At 48.6% G+C, this 16,187-nt stretch overlaps 1 protein-coding gene across 1 annotated transcript in view; it reads right to left on the bottom strand.

The window, feature by feature from the left end:
* The window catches only part of LOC141176124 (uncharacterized), a 42,961-nt gene extending 29,527 nt beyond the window's left edge, over nt 1-13,434 (bottom strand). The window contains exon 1 of the mRNA XM_073660118.1: nt 13,376-13,434. The gene's annotated coding sequence lies outside the window, so the exon portion shown is untranslated. The remainder of the gene's footprint in view (nt 1-13,375) is intronic.
* Between the last annotated feature and the right edge of the window lie 2,753 nt (nt 13,435-16,187).

Below are 16,187 nucleotides of genomic sequence, written 5' to 3'. Positions count from 1 at the left end.
GTACAGTGCCCGGGGATATGTGCGCGGGGCACGCACCCTGGGAAGACGCTGCAGTGAGACAAGAGGATGTAGCAGGGGACACCGGACCGTAGCCGCGGTGGTGAGTGGATCGACGTCTCTACCGGGCAGGAACCAGAGACACCGATGCTACATATATCATGTGTTTGGAAGCTTCCGATAGGTTTTTTGGCAACATCTTAGTTATTTAGAGACACACCTGTGGATGTATGTTAATGCACACCTGAAACACACTGCTTCTTTGTGTAGCATCATGGGAAAGTCTAAAGAAATCAGCCAAGATATCAGGAAGAGAATTGTGGACTTGCACAAGTCCAGCTCATCCTTGGGTACAATTTCAAGATACCCGAGGGTGCCTCGTTCATCTGTACAAACAAATATACGCAAGTACAAACAAGATGGGAATGTCCAGCCATCATACCGCTCAGGAAGTAGGCGGGTTCTGTGTCCCAGAGATGAACGTGCTTTTGGTCCGATATGTGCATATCAACCCAAGGACAAAAGCAAGAGACCTTGTGAAGATGATGGCGGAAGCTGGTAAGACTGTGTCAATATCCACAGTGAAACGAGTGCTGTATCAACATGGGCTGAAAGGCCACTCTGCCAGGAAGAAGCCATTACTCCAAAAGAAACAAAAAAGCCAGATTAATGTTGGCAAATGCACACAGGAACAAAGACCTTCATTTTTGGAGGCATGTCCTGTGGTTTGATTAAACTAAAATTTTGGGCATAATTACCATTATTACATTTGGAGGAAAAAAGGGAGAAGCTTGGAAGCCTAAGAACACCATCCCAACTGTGAAACATGGGGGTGACCGCATCATGTTGTGGAGTTGTTTTGCTGCAGGATGGACTGATGCACATCACAAAATAGATGGCATCATGAGAACAAAATATAATTTGACAATACTGAAGCAACATCTCAAGACATTAGCCAGGAAGTTAAAGCTTGGGCGAAAAAGGGTCTTCCAAATGGACAATGACCCGAAGCATACTGCCAAAATGGTAACAAAGTGGCTGCCAAAGTCAATGTTTTGGAGTAGCCATCACAAACCCTGATCTCAATCCTATTGAAAATTTATGGGCAAAGCTGAAAAGGCAGGTGCGAGCAAGGCGATCTACAAACCTGGATCAGTTACACCAGTTTTGTATTGAGGAAAGGGCCCAAATTCCAACCGAACTATTGTGAGAAGCTTGTGGAAGGATATCCCAAATGCTTGACCCAAATCATTCAGTTTAACCCCTATACCCTCCAGGTTGGTTTGCACGTTAATGACCAGGCCAATTTTTTACAATTCTGACCACAGTCACTTTATGAGGTAAGAACTCCCTGATTCCGAGATTGTTTTTTCATGACATATTGTACTTCATGAAAGTGGTAACATTTCTTCTATATCACTTGTGTTTATTTGTGAAAAAAAATGGAAATTTGGGGAAAGTTTTGAAAATTTAACAATTTTCAAACTTTGAATTTTCATGCCCTTACATCAGAGCAGGGGCGTACATAGAAGTCATGGGGCCCCATAGCAGAAGCTCTAATTGGGCCCCCCCCTCTACAAAAAAAAAAAATATTTGTCTGCGTCACAGAAGAGCAGATCTCATAACTTTCCAGCCTTTACATAGTAATTTACCTCCTTCTGAAGTCGTAGATTCCTCCTTCATTGCCCCCATAAAGTATGATGCCAACAAAAGTGCCCCCCAAACAGTATGATACCCCTATGATGAATTCCTCCACATGCACAGTATAATGACACTATTGTACCCCACTTCAACTCCCACGGCAAAGTATGGTGACCCTAACACAGTATAATCCCCCAACTGTGAACCCCACAGAGCCCTCCATACACTATCATGGCCCCACACAGCCCTCCAAACAGTATAATGGCCCCCACACAGCCCTCCAAACAGTATAATGACCCCACACAAACATTCACACTGTATAATTGCTTTCATACAGTATAATGGCCCCCCACATAGCCCTCAAAATATTATAATGGCCCCACATAGCCTTCCATATAAAATGCACCACCAATAATCTTCCATATAGTAAAATGCGCCCCCATAATCCTCCATATAGTATAATGCTCCCCCCATAAACCTCCATATAGTATAATGCACCCCCCAGAATCCTCCATATAGTATAATGAACTTCCCATGGTCCTCCATACAGTATATTACACACCCCATAGGGTAAAATGCAGCCCCCATATAGTATAATGCACGCCACAGTCCTGCAGTATTATGGGCACCACGTACTCACTGATTTTAAAATACCATATATTTTAAATAAGCCGACCCGAATATAAGCCGAGGCCCCTAATTTTACCACATAAAAATGGGAAAACCTATTGACTTGAGTATACACCTAGGGTGGGAAATGCAGCAGCTACTGGTAAATTTCCCCATCCTCGTATGTGTGGCCCCCTCAATCCCACAATCCCTGGTATGTGTGGCCCCCACAATCCCCCAATTCTGGTATGTGTGGCCTCCTCAATTCCCCAATTCTGGTATGTGTGGCCTCCTCAATCCCCCAATCCTGGTATGTGTGGCCTCCTCAATCCCCCAATCCTGGTATGTGTGGCCTCCTCAATCCCCCAATCCTGGTATGTGTGGCCTCCTCAATCCCCCAATCCTGGTATGTGTGGCCTCCTCAATCCCCCAATCCTGGTATGTGTGGCCTCCTCAATCCCCCAATCCTGGTATGTGTGGCCTCCTCAATCCCCCAATCCTGGTATGTGTGGCCTCCTCAATCCCCCAATCCTGGTATGTGTGGCCTCCTCAATCCCCCAATCCTGGTATGTGTGGCCTCCTCAATCCCCCAATCCTGGTATGTGTGGCCTCCTCAATCCCCCAATCCTGGTATGTGTGGCCTCCTCAATCCAAGTATCCTGGTATGTGTGGCCCCCTCAATCCCCCATTCCTGGTATGTGTGGCCTCCTCAATCCAAGTATCCTGGTATGTGTGGCCTCCTCAATCCAAGTATCCTGGTATGTGTGGCCTCCTCAATCCCTCATTCCTGGTATGTGTGGCCTCCTCAATCCCCCATTCCTGGTATGTGTGGCCTCCTCAACCCCCCAATCACTGCACACAAAACAATAAACACTTATACTCACCTTCCTTCCCTCACCTCTGCTCCAGCGCTGCATCCTGTCTGCTGCAGGTCATGTCGGCATCTGAGCAGCGCGCGCTCTCAGAAGCCGAGGTGAGCTGCTGCCAGCACATTCACTCCTCTCCACTGACAGCAGGAGATGCGGCTCAGCGCTCCTCCGTGCCCGCTACTAAAGAGAATGAATATTCCGTCTTCTCCTCGCCTATGGGAGTGGAGAAGAGGGAATATTCATGGCCCTTTAGCAGCGGGGACACGTGGTGGCTGCAGCATGTGCACCGCTCCTCCACTGCGCAACCCGCTCCTCTGCCGCCGCAACCTCTTACTCACCTATCCTCCTCGTTCCCATGCTGTTTGGGGCCCTCACGGCCCCCTCCGGCCACGGGCCCCATAGCAGTGGCGTGGTCTGCCGCCATTGGCGGTACACCACTGCATCAGAGAGATATGTTACACAAAATAGTTAATAAATAACATTTCCAATATGTCTACTTAACATCAGCACAATATTGGAAACAATTTTTTTTTTTTCCTTAGGGAGCTATAAGGGTTAAAAGTTGACCAGCGATTTCTCATTTTTACAACAAAATTTACAAAACCATTTTTTTAGGGGCCACATCACATTTGAAGTCACTTTGAAGGGTCTTTATGACAGAAAATACCCAAAAGTGACACCATTCTAAAAACTACACCCCTCAAGATGCTCAAAACCACATTCAAGAACTTTATTAACCCTTCATGTGCTTCACAGCAATTAATTGAACGTGAAAGGAAAAAATGAACATTTAACTCTTTTTCACTAAAATTTTAGTTTAACCCCCAATTTTTTTTTATTTTCACAAGTGTACCAGGAGAAATTGGAAACCAAAAGTTATTGTGCGATTTCTCCCAAGTACGCTGATACCCCATGTGTTGGAGAAAACTACTGTTTGCGTGCACTGCAGGGCTCGGAAGGGAAGGAGTGACGCTTTGGAATGCAGACTTTGTTGGAATTGTCTGAGGGCGTCATGTCACGTTCTCAGAGCCCCTGATGTGCCTAAACAGTGGAAATGGCCAACAAGTGCCCCCTTTTGGAACGGATACCCGATTTGTGAATCTTATAATGTAGTGTCATACGTCAGTTGTGTAGGACAACCTGACGAACACTACACAACTGATGTATGACAAACTGGCGAACACTATGTTAGTTGTGTAGTGTTCGTCAGGTTGTCATACGTCAGAAATTAATTTAGTAGTCCATGGAACTATGGTACCTTTTGAAGCATTCTTTCATGCACAGGCCAGGTTTGTCGGGGAAGGTGTCACATTGATAAATGGTGTCCTGGCGTATTCACCTTTTATAAACACACTCGGCACTTCTTTTGTGACTTCCCTCACAGCGGAAAAAAAGGTATCTGCCCCGGGAAATGCTGGTCTGGTACAATTAGAGGACCTTCAGTTCCGGAAGTACTGGGGCCCGCTCCGTCACCAGTGCAAAATATCAGGGCCTTGATAACTACCTCCTGGAACTGAAGGTACAATGTAGAAGTCTGGCCTGCACATTGTGACAGAAGGAAAGCGTTGTGCATTGCCATCTGTATAATGTGCACGGCCAACTTCTTGTACCACAACCTTTCTTAAAGCACTACTGTACGGCTGGAGGACTTGATCAGAGAGATCAACTCCCCCCCCATGTACTTGTTGTACCCCACTACACAGTCTGGTTTGACGACCTGTGTAGTGGAACCTTGTACAATGCTGACGGTGCTGCCATCACCATGTATGGTGGTCAAGAAAAGGACATGCCTCTTGTCCTTGACCACCAGAGGTTGGTCGCTACATTGGGAACTGCTCTCACCCCTTCTGAGCAGCTTCCCAATTAGCATCTTTGGGAGGCCTCTCTATTTTTGCAGACAGTATTGGAGGCTGCGGTACGTCGCGCAGAGAGGGACTTGAAGAGAGGGACACTGGTATAAAAGTTATTCACGCACAAGTGATAACCTTTATCCAGCAGTGGGTGCACCAAGTCCCACATGATTTTCCCACTCACTCCCAGAACAGGGGGGCATTCAGGGGATGCAATCCGGCAGTCCTTCCGTTCATAAACTCTAAACTTGTGAGTGTACCCTGAGGTACTCTCAAAAAGTTTATACAGCTTGATTCCGTACTTGGCCTTCTTACTGGGCAGGTACTTCCGGAATCCAAGCCGCTCCATAAAAGCCATTAAGGACTCATCCACGCAGATGTCCCTTTGGGGCACGTACACTTCAGCAAACTTGTTGTTGAAGTGGACGATGACCGGTCGAACTTTGAAAAGATGATCAAAGTTCGGGTCATTGCGTGCCGGACACCTTGCATTATCTATGTAATGCAAGAACTTGTGGATGGCCTGAAAACGTTTCCGGGTCATGACCATTTGTAACACTGGAGTGTTATACAAAACGTCAACACTCCAATATCGCCAAAGTTCTGGCTTCTTCAGGATCCCCATATGAAGGACCAGGCCCCAAAACGTCATTATTTCTACTGCGTCTACAGGAGACCAGTTAGAAAATGATGAAGAGGGGTTTTGTTCCAAAAATTGATGAGTGTATAAATTAGTTTGGCCCACAAAGAGGTTTACAAGATCCTCAAAGAAAAAGTCTTTGAAAAAGTCTAGCTCTGTGAGGCTGGTGGTGTCAAACTTGATTCCTGATTCCGCCACAAAATCAGGAATCAGTGGCTCATAATTTTTGGAGGCCGAGGTCCACATGGGGTCAGTAGTGTGTGTGTGTGTGTGGGGGGGGGGGGGGGGGGGGCACTGGTTCATCTTTTCTCCTGGGGCGTCTGAGTGGCGGTACAGCAGAACCTGAAGGACTCCCGCTTTCCCGACTCCATGTTTTAAAATTGTGAGTAAAGAATAAAGGATCTTCATATTCAATGGCTTGCTGGAGTGCCATATTCTATCTGATAACAGGATATCAAAGGAAAAATCTTTCTTTGGGCAGAGCACCTGCTGATTAGCGATCCCTGGCTATTTGTGACTGACGCTCACTGGACTGCACAAAGGTATGCGATTGGAATAAGTGCTGGTTTTTCATTTTCTATTTATTTGACCTGAGAAGGAAGAGGAGGATGACGAGGAGTCAGAAAAATAAAGAAAGGTGGGATCCTCGCCCTCGCTGTCAGTGTCGGAGGCAAGAAAAGGGTATGCCTCCTCCACTGAATAGTGAGTTTGGGATGAGCGGGACATTTTTTTTTTAGTTATGTATGTGGTGCCTGTGTGTCAGTACTTTATTTAGAGTGTGTGTATGTGTGTCAGTGCGCTTGGTGTGAACTTTTTTTTCTGAAAAAAAAAAAAAAAGAGAAAAAAGGAACTACCGTAGGTGGTGCAAACAGCGAGCACGAGTGTGGATCGGTGAACTATGTCACCAATCAACTCTCGGCAGCTGCTGGGTGTGCGCGCGGATGTGGTGCAAAGGACGAGGTTGTGTAAAACACCGAGCACAAGTGCTGATCAGTGATCTGTGGTCACTGATCAGCGCTCGGCCGCTGCAGGAAGCGCAAAAAAAAACAAAAACGGACAACAGTCGAGCGATGAAGTGATGATCAGCACTTGGTGGCAGAAAGGGGGATGGGAAGGGCGAGAGGGGGATTGGGGTGGATGAGAAGGGATCAAAAAATCCTACTTACAGTTGTCGACTTTCAGATGTCGTCTATCAGATGTCTTCTGTAAGATGTCTTCTGGAGCAGGAGCGGCGATTGTGGTGTCACAGGCTTCTGTGGCCCAGCACGGCGCAAAATCGGACAGCGCGACCGCCCTCTAGAAAAGAAAAAAAGGTTAGTTGAAAAAAAGGCAAAGTAGCGAGCACAAGTGCTGATCAGTGATTTGCGTCACCGATCAACTCTCGGTGGCTGCTGGATGCACGCACGGAGGTGGTACAAAGTGGGGGGGGGGGGGGCAGAGAAAGAATTGACAGGGATGAAAAAAATGAATTGAAAAGCAGCAAGCACGACATTGATCAGTGACGTAGTCACGGGTCAGCGCTCAGCCGCTGCAGAACGCACAAAAAATTAAAAAACTGGGGGCAGGGTGGGTAAAAAGGGGGAGGGGGGTTGGGGTGGATGAGGGGAGAACAGGGATGGACTTACCAAAGTCTTCTCTGTTCTTCTTTCAGCAGCAGGTTCTGGAGCAAGATCTGCAGCAGCAGGAGACCCAGGACGCAGGAGACCGCAGCAGGACGCCGGAGCAGCAGCAACTGGAGCACGTGAGAAGGTCTTGTGGTGTCACAGGTGCTCCTGTGGTAACACAAGGCCCAGCACAGAGGTGATCAAACGTGACCGCTCTGTATGTCACCAGCCGGTCACCTCCCGGTCAGGCACTCTGGTTGGCGCGATCGATGATGACATTGATCGCACCAATCAGAGATGGCTAAGGCTTGGGCAGCATCACAGGGGGGTCACAGGGAGGCGACAGGCAGGTGACAAGCCGGTCACCGCCCTGTGACCGCCTTGTCACCTGTGTTCAGGTACTCTGATTGAAGCGATCGAGGTCATCATCGATCGCTCCAATCAGAGCTCTCTGGGGCCTCAGCTGACATCACAAGGGGTCATGGGGCGGTGACAGGTAGATCACAAGCCGGTCACCGCGCAGTCGTGGTATGATCGGTGCGATCGAGGTGACTGGCGATCACACCGATCATAGCGGGTTGGGGAGAGGGCTGGGGTCTCTTAGCAACAGCCTAGGATCGATGCTCTTATGAGCACCGATCCTAGGCTGCACATCACTGTTTCCAGCAATCTGATTGCCGGAAACCGTGAGAAATGCTGTGATTGGCTGTTCAATTCTGAACAGCCAATCACAGCGATCGTGTGTGTGTGGGTGGGGCGGCGCAAACAACCCGGGATGACGGCGCCATCTACCCTGAAGTAAGATGGCGCCGGAGATTTAATGCGATCACCGCGACTTTGGTCGAGGGACCGCATTAAAGCTAGGACATACTAATATGTATTAGGCTCTTAAGTCCCAGGGCACAGATACATATTAGTACGCCTTGGGCTACAAAGGGGTTAACGGCAATGGTACCAAATACTAATTAAATGTATGTAAACTTTTGACTTTGCAGTAAGTAATAAAGATGCCTTAAAACATTCTCTCTCTCTCATTATTTTGGCATTTGGCAAATATTAAAAATTATGATAATCCTAATTTACCTAAAAAGGGAAAGGTTTATTCTGATTTCATGTCAGATATTGAGAAAAACATCATATGTGTCTTTTTATATAGTGTATGGAGACTTCTGGTTTCAACTGTATAAAATACACTGATACATTAAATAGAACCAGATACGTATCAAGGTATATATAAAGGAAATGGTATGGTACACAGAATGCTTCAATAATCCGCCTCAACGAGTTTCCCCAACAGGTTCATCAGGAGGCTTAATACAGGGATGATAATTCATGATGTGCAGCATAGTGTGTCTAATAGCCAGGTGTCCATGTATAAATATCCCAATTCATCCAAAACACCTCCCAGACTAGGAGACCCATTCCTAGAGGTGAATTGTCATAGGATATATAGAATGGAGTCTGTCTACAATAATGTACTGCGCCTGCGCTACTTCTCATGCACTAGAGGTCCGATAATGTCCATCACCTCGTGTGCATGTCCGGAATTGACATGCTTTACACTGAAACACTAAATAAACTGATTGCCACCGCCCCACTGGTATCTGTGACTGCGCATTCCCATAGTTATGCGTTCTACGCCGGAACATATCTAGGATCATTGTCTGCGATTGCGTATGCCAGGATGTCTGCGTTCCACACCGGAGCACATATGGTATTGGATTGCATTCCATCTCAGAAAAATCCTCTCTCTGAGATCAGCATCATGGGAGACTAAAAACAAGTTGCGAAGACACTGGTGGGTCCCTCCTGCCAACCCCAAACAATATATCCATGGGGCCAGGTGATTTCTTTGTCCTCTCCTGGTCTCCCCAAAACGTATCCATGGTCTCTCTGATGGTCAAATGGAGATCTGTATCTTTCCAGTCAGGGCTGATACCGTTAGAATAGAATCATTTAGAATAGAACACTGCACCTCTTTGGATAATGCCATGCAATCCATCTGCTGTCCTGAAGGATGTCTCTCATTCTCTTTGTAAAGTCTTTCTCCAATCTCTGTTTCAAGTGTGACTACTATAGAAACACATGTCCCTTCTGCTTCTCTGGGCTCAGCCCCCTGAATGGCAGAGCTGCTCTCACCACCCCCCCCCCCCCAAAGCTAAGTGTGCATTAGTGGAGGTATCTTTCTCAGGTGACCTCATCAACTGGGTCTACATGTGAGACTCCCTGAGGTGAAGGCTCCGCCGGATCTTCTTTCAACACTTACACAATGGGCCTGGACAATTTCTTGAACAATGGTTAGAGGCTCCTGAGATACTAATGAGATTAGTGGAATGCTGGACACTTTACAAGTTAAATTAGTGTACATAAACGGACGAGCAAGCAGAACATTAGTAAAACACAGCCAGCAATCCCTAATAAAACACAATAATGTATTTGTCTTGGATTAACAAATCTAATCGTCTGGCTAATTAAGATTTTACGCTGTATCGTCACACAAGTATTGCACATTCTCCCATCAAGCAATAGGCATGTAGATCTATTTCATCACTACATAAAATATGAGATGATGATAGCCCACAGTATATTCCTAAATGGTCAAATTTGACCCCTATTGCATAATTAGAGATCTAGAAGGATCACCACACTTGTTAATTACTAAATAGTATATATGGGATATAACTGATGAGAAATAATTCTGATATAGAAGCTCAGATATCTCGATGAAGTACAACAATATGTGAACCCCATTTACAGGGAACTGAGTAACAATGGTTAGAGTATAAAACCCAAAAATGTAATCCAGAATGGGACTGTATTCACACAAAACAGGCATAGGAAATTTGCTTATCGAGTCCCTTAGGGGTTTATGAATCAAGTCTGGAAATTCACTTACTTTCCTTTTTGAGGATACATCTACTGAGATCACCTCCTCTCACATTGGGTTTAACCACCTCAATGATACAAAAGGAGATGTCTCTGGTTTCACCTCAATGTGCCCTGTTCATGTGTCTCGACCATGGAGTATATCTCTCAAGTGCTCCCCACCCTCCTCCTAGATTGCCTCTTGGTCGTGCCTACATAATCTAGGGGGCAGGTGCATGTGGCCATATATACAAGTCCTGAAGTTTTACAGTTGAAATAATCCCTCTGGCTCTGGAAAAAGGTTTTACCTGTAGAGGAACTCGAGATGTAATTGGATGAGACCATGTAAATCTATGTACAACATTCTCCACATCTAAAGAAACAGCAGATTCTTCTATCTAGACAAGTCCCCTTGCACTAAACGGTCCCTAATTGACCAACCCTTTATGAAAGTTATTGTGGGAGTAGATCACACAGCACCCCCAGGTCCAGGTTGACTACAAGTACATACTAGTGTTTTCTGAGGATATTAAAGATACGGTCACTCCTATTACTCGTGTTATCCCATCTTTTTCTTGGTTAGGTATGAAGGAGTGTCTGTACCCTTTTTCCATGAATCTGGTGTTCATGTCTATGGCCAGTATATTCAAATCTGTGACATTACAGCAGTTTCTTCTCAACCATAAAAATAGGCCGTGGATATTGTTTTTTTTTTTCTTTTTTATTTGGAGCATGGGGTGGTGGCTTTCCCACTTCAATAGTTTATTAGTGCTTGTAGGTTTATGATATATGAGTGTCCCTAGGGTCCCATTGCAATCTTTCTTGATTAGTACATCTAGGAAAGGCAACTGGTAATAATTCAACTCTGATATAAATCTAAGGTCCACTTTATTGATGTTATGTTCCCTGACAAATTCAAGAAACTTTTCACTCGTCCCCGAGCAGATAATATATCTATACTATGTCCCAGTATATGGATGCCACCACTTATGATCATCCCTGAATATTGTGGTTTCCTCCCACCATCCCAGGAATAGGTTAGCATACGAGGGGGCACAGGGGCTCCTCATCATAGTACAGCTGAGCTCGGGAGAAGTACTTCCTGTCAAAAAGGAAGAAGTTATGAGTAAGAGTGAATTTTAGAAGATCCTCCATGAAGTCATTATGTCTGCTACACTCTATTGATCTCGATTTCAAGAAACGTCTTACTCCTCTGATACCATCCTCATGCAGAATATTACTGTACAAAGCCTCAATATCTAGTGAAGACTGCTTCCCTACCTGCATGTATACATGCTCGAGGGTCTACATGTAGGGGAGCAGGGAAAGGGAAACCCAACTCCAGAGGGATTATTCCAACCTCAAGCGGTACTGTGGGAACATTATACTGTGTGGGGGGCATCATACATACTGCATAAGGGGCATAATGGAGGCATTACACTGTGTGGGGGCATCATACATACTTCATAAGGGGCATTGCACTGTGGGGGGCATCATACATACTGCATAAGGGGCATAATGGGGGCATTACACTGTGTGGGGGCATCATACATCCTGCATAAGGGGCATTACACTGTGGGGGGCATCATACATTCTGCATAAGGGGCATAATGGGGGCATTACACTGTGTGGGGGCATCACACTGTGGGGGGCATCACATATCCTGCATAAGGGGCATAATGAGGGCATTACACTGTGTGGGGGCATCATACATCCTGCATAAGGGGCATAATGGGGGCATTACACTGTGGGGGGCATCATACATCCTGCATAAGGGGCATAATGGGGGCATTACACTGTGGGGGGCATCATACATCCTGCATAAGGGGCATAATGGGGGTATTACACATCCTACATAAGAGGCATTACACTGTGGGGGGCATCATACATCCTGCATAAGGGGCATAATGGGGGCATTACACTGTGTGGGAGGCATCATACATCCTGCATAAGGGGCATAATGGGGGCATTACACTGTGTGGGGGGCATCATACATCCTGCATAAGGGGCATAATGGGGGCATTACACTGTGGGGGGCATCATACATACTGCATAAGGGGCATAATTGGGGCATTACACTGTGTGGGGGCATCATACATCCTGCATAAGGGGCATAATGGGGGCATTACACTGTGTGGGGGCATCATACATACTGTATAAGGGGCATAATGGGGGCATTACACTGTGTGGGGGGCATCATACATCCTGCATAAGGGGCATAATGGGGGCATTACACTTTGTGAGGGGCATCATACATCCTGCATAAGGGTCATAATGGGGGCATTACACTGTGTGGGGGGCATCATACATCCTGCATAAGGGGCATTACACTGTGTGGGGGCATCATACATGCTGCATAAGGGGCATTACACTGTGTGGGGGCATCATACATCCTGTATAAGGGGCATAATGGGGGCATTACACTGTGTGGGAGGCATCATACATCCTGCATAAGGGGTATAATGAGGGCATTACACTGTGTGGGGGCATCATACATACTGTATAAGGGGCATAATGGGGGCATTACACTGTGTGGGGGGCATCATACATCCTGCATAAGGGGCATAATGGGGGCATTACACTGTGTGGGGGGGCATCATACATCCTGCATAAGGGGCATAATGGGGGCATTACACTGTGTGGGGGCATCATACATCCTGCATAAGGGGCATAATGGGGGCATTACACTGTGTGGGGGCATCATACATCCTGCATAAGGGGCATAATGGGGGCATTACACTGTGTGGGGGCATCATACATCCTGCATAAGGGGCATAATGGGGGCATTACACTGTGTGGGGGCATCATACATCCTGCATAAGGGGCATAATGGAGGCATTACACTGTGTGGGGGCATCATACATACTGCATAAGGGGCATAATGGGGGCATTACACTGTGTGGGGGGGCATCATACATCCTGCATAAGGGGCATAATGGGGGCATTACACTGTGTGGGGGCATCATACATCCTGCATAAGGGGCATAATGGGGGCATTACACTGTGTGGGGGCATCATACATCCTGCATAAGGGGCATAATGGGGGCATTACACTGTGTGGGGGCATCATACATCCGGCATAATGGGGGCATTACACTGTGGGGCAGTAAAGGGGTCCTGTACTATGAGAACAATACGTTTCCTCCCTTCCTGTCTCCATAGTTGGGTCGTATGTATCTATTACAGGAAACAGAACAAAAACCTTATGATTCTTATAAAGGGGCAACACAAGACCCCAAAAGAGTCTCCGTGCTGAAGGGGTTAATGCCCCCTGCGCCCAGTAATGGGGTCTCCACATACCTCCACCTGCAGAGCCGCCACCACATATATGGCTGCTCTGTGCGCGCAGGCGCTGTAATGAGGTCACAGGAGGGGAGGAGTCAGGGGTCACATGATCAGGGGCCTCCGTGGATGCAGGACTCTGCTGTGCTGGTTGTCATGGTGCTGGATGAGCTGAAGTTTATGTGTGGGGTCAGGAGGGGTTTACAGTGTGGATGTAGCAGAGCCGCGTGTGTACGAGGTGTACGGAGCAGAGCCGCGTGTGTACGAGGTCTACGGAGCAGAGCCGCGCGTGTACGAGGTGTACGGAGCAGAGCCGCGTGTGTACGAGGTGTACGGAGCAGAGCCGCGTGTGTACGAGGGGTACGGAGCGGAGCCGCGTGTGTACGAGGTGTACGGAGCGGAGCCGTGTGTGTACGAGGTCTACGGAGCAGAGCCGCGTGTGTACGAGGTGTACGGAGCAGAGCCGCGTGTGTACGAGGGGTACGGAGCGGAGCCGCGTGTGTACGAGGTGTACGGAGCAGAGCCGCGTGTGTACGAGGTGTACGGAGCAGAGCCGTGTGTGTACGAGGTCTACGGAGCAGAGCCGCGTGTGTACGAGGTGTACGGAGCAGAGCCGCGTGTGTACGAGGGGTACGGAGCGGAGCCGCGTGTGTACGAGGTGTACGGAGCAGAGCCGTGTGTGTATGAGGTGTACGGAGCAGAGCCGTGTGTGAACGAGGTGTACGGAGCAGAGCCGCGTGTGTACGAGGCGTACGGAGCGGAGCCATGTGTGTACGAGGTGTACGGAGCAGAGCCGTGTGTGTACGAGGCGGACGGAGCGGAGCCGCGTGTGTACGAGGCGTACGGAGTAGAGCCGCGTGTGTACGAGGTGTAAGGAGCGGAGCCGCGCTTGTACGAGGCGTACGGAGCGGAGCCGCGTGTGTACGAGGCGTACGGAGCGGAGCCGCGCGTGTACGAGGTGTACGGAGCGGAGCCGCGTGTGTACGAGGTGTACGGAGCGGAGCCGCGTGTGTACGAGGTCTACGGAGCGGAGCCGCGTGTGTACGAGGTGTACGGAGCGGAGCCGCGCGTGTACGAGGTGTACAGAGCAGAGCCGTGAGTGTACGAGGTGTACGGAGCAGAGCCGCGTGTGTACGGAGCAGAGCCGCGTGTGTACGAGGTGTACGGAGCGGAGCCGCGTGTGTACGAGGTGTACGGAGCAGAGCCGCGTGTGTACGAGGTGTACGGAGCGGAGCCGCGTGTGTACGAGGTGTACGGAGCAGAGCCGCGTGTGTACGAGGTGTACGGAGCAGAGCCGCGTGTGTACGGAGCAGAGCCGCGTGTGTACGAGGTGTACGGAGCGGAGCCGCGTGTGTACGAGGTGTACGGAGCGGAGCCGCGTGTGTACGACGTGTACGGAGCGGAGCCGCGTGTGTACGACGTGTACGGAGCGGAGCCGCGAGTGTACGAGGTGTACGGAGCAGAGCCGCGTGTGTACGGAGCAGAGCCGCGTGTGTACGAGGTGTACGGAGCGGAGCCGCGTGTGTATGAGGCGTACGGAGCGGAGCCGCGCGCGTACGAGGCGTACGGAGCGGAGCCGCGCGCGTACGAGGCGTATGGAGCGGAGCTGCGCGCGTACGAGGCGTATGGAGCGGAGCCGCGCGCGTACGAGGCGGACGGAGCGGAGCCGCGTGTGTACGAGGTGTACGAAGCGAAGCCGTGTGTGTTTATGGAGCCCTGTGTCTACGGAGCCGTGCATGTACTGAGCCGTGTGTGTACGGAGCGGAGCCGTGTGTGTACAAGGTGTACGGAGCGGAGCCGCGTGTGTACGAGGTGCACGGAGCGGAGTCGTGTGTGTACGAGGTGTACGGAGCGGAGCCGCGTGTGTACGAGGTGTACGGAGCGGAGCCGCGTGTGTACGAGGTGTACGGAGCAGAGCCGCGTGTGTACCAGGTGTACGGAGCGGAGCCGCGTGTGTACCAGGTGTACGGAGCAGAGCCGTGTGTGTTTATGGAGCCCTGTATGTACATAGCCCTGTGTCTATGGAGCCATGCATGTACGGAGCGGAGCTCTGTGTGTACGGAGTGGAGCCATATGTATATGAGGTGTATGGAGCCGTGTGTGTATAGAGCCGTGTGTGTATGCTGTATACAGCTGTATACTCCCAGGTTCGGTCGCAGACCCCACGGCTCTTTATCAGACTGTAGAAAACTGACACTGGACACTCGGTAAAACTGCGCTCGGACGTCTCTTGTTTCTCGCACAGATATTGATGACATAAGATGGAGTCAGACGAATCCTCCTACAAAACCTGATAACAAAGTCATTACTACAGGACTGGATGAGAAAGGGATTTATTCTACAAGAAACGCTGGGGCCACAAATGAGAGAATCCGGGCCCCGTGGCTGGATACTCCGGGCCCCCAGCGTGTTAGGGCCACACGGGATCTTTGTTCCTGGAGCTTCTCTACTTGGTATAATGAGACTCTGATCTTGTTCTTATAAAGAGGGTTGGAGTAGAATAGAAGCTGCCTGAATATGAGGACCTTGTCTGATCTCTATGTCCTTATATACAGAGCTATGGAGATAGCGCTATTCTCTGTATAATAGATGTGATGTCGCTGGAGCCCTAATATTCCTGTACAGGGGTCTCTGTAGAGATAATCTTACCCCAGAATTATAGATTAGGAGAAAGAAAAAAAGGGATTGGGGACATTTTATTGTAACTTCCGTTAAAAAAACCCTGTAATCTACTATATAATCGGCTAATGTTTTGGCTAATTTGAATACTATTCCACCTGCTGATTTTGATGCTGATTTTGATGTGTTGTCTGATTTACCTGCCGGTAAT

Source organism: Phyllobates terribilis, unplaced genomic scaffold (assembly GCF_046119375.1).
Source record: "Phyllobates terribilis strain yellow unplaced genomic scaffold, ASM4611937v1 Scaffold_17__1_contigs__length_24005725, whole genome shotgun sequence".
NCBI classification, from domain to species: domain Eukaryota; kingdom Metazoa; phylum Chordata; class Amphibia; order Anura; family Dendrobatidae; genus Phyllobates; species Phyllobates terribilis.
Note: the sequence above shows the minus strand (reverse complement) of the source record. Positions and strands in the feature narration are given on the sequence as shown.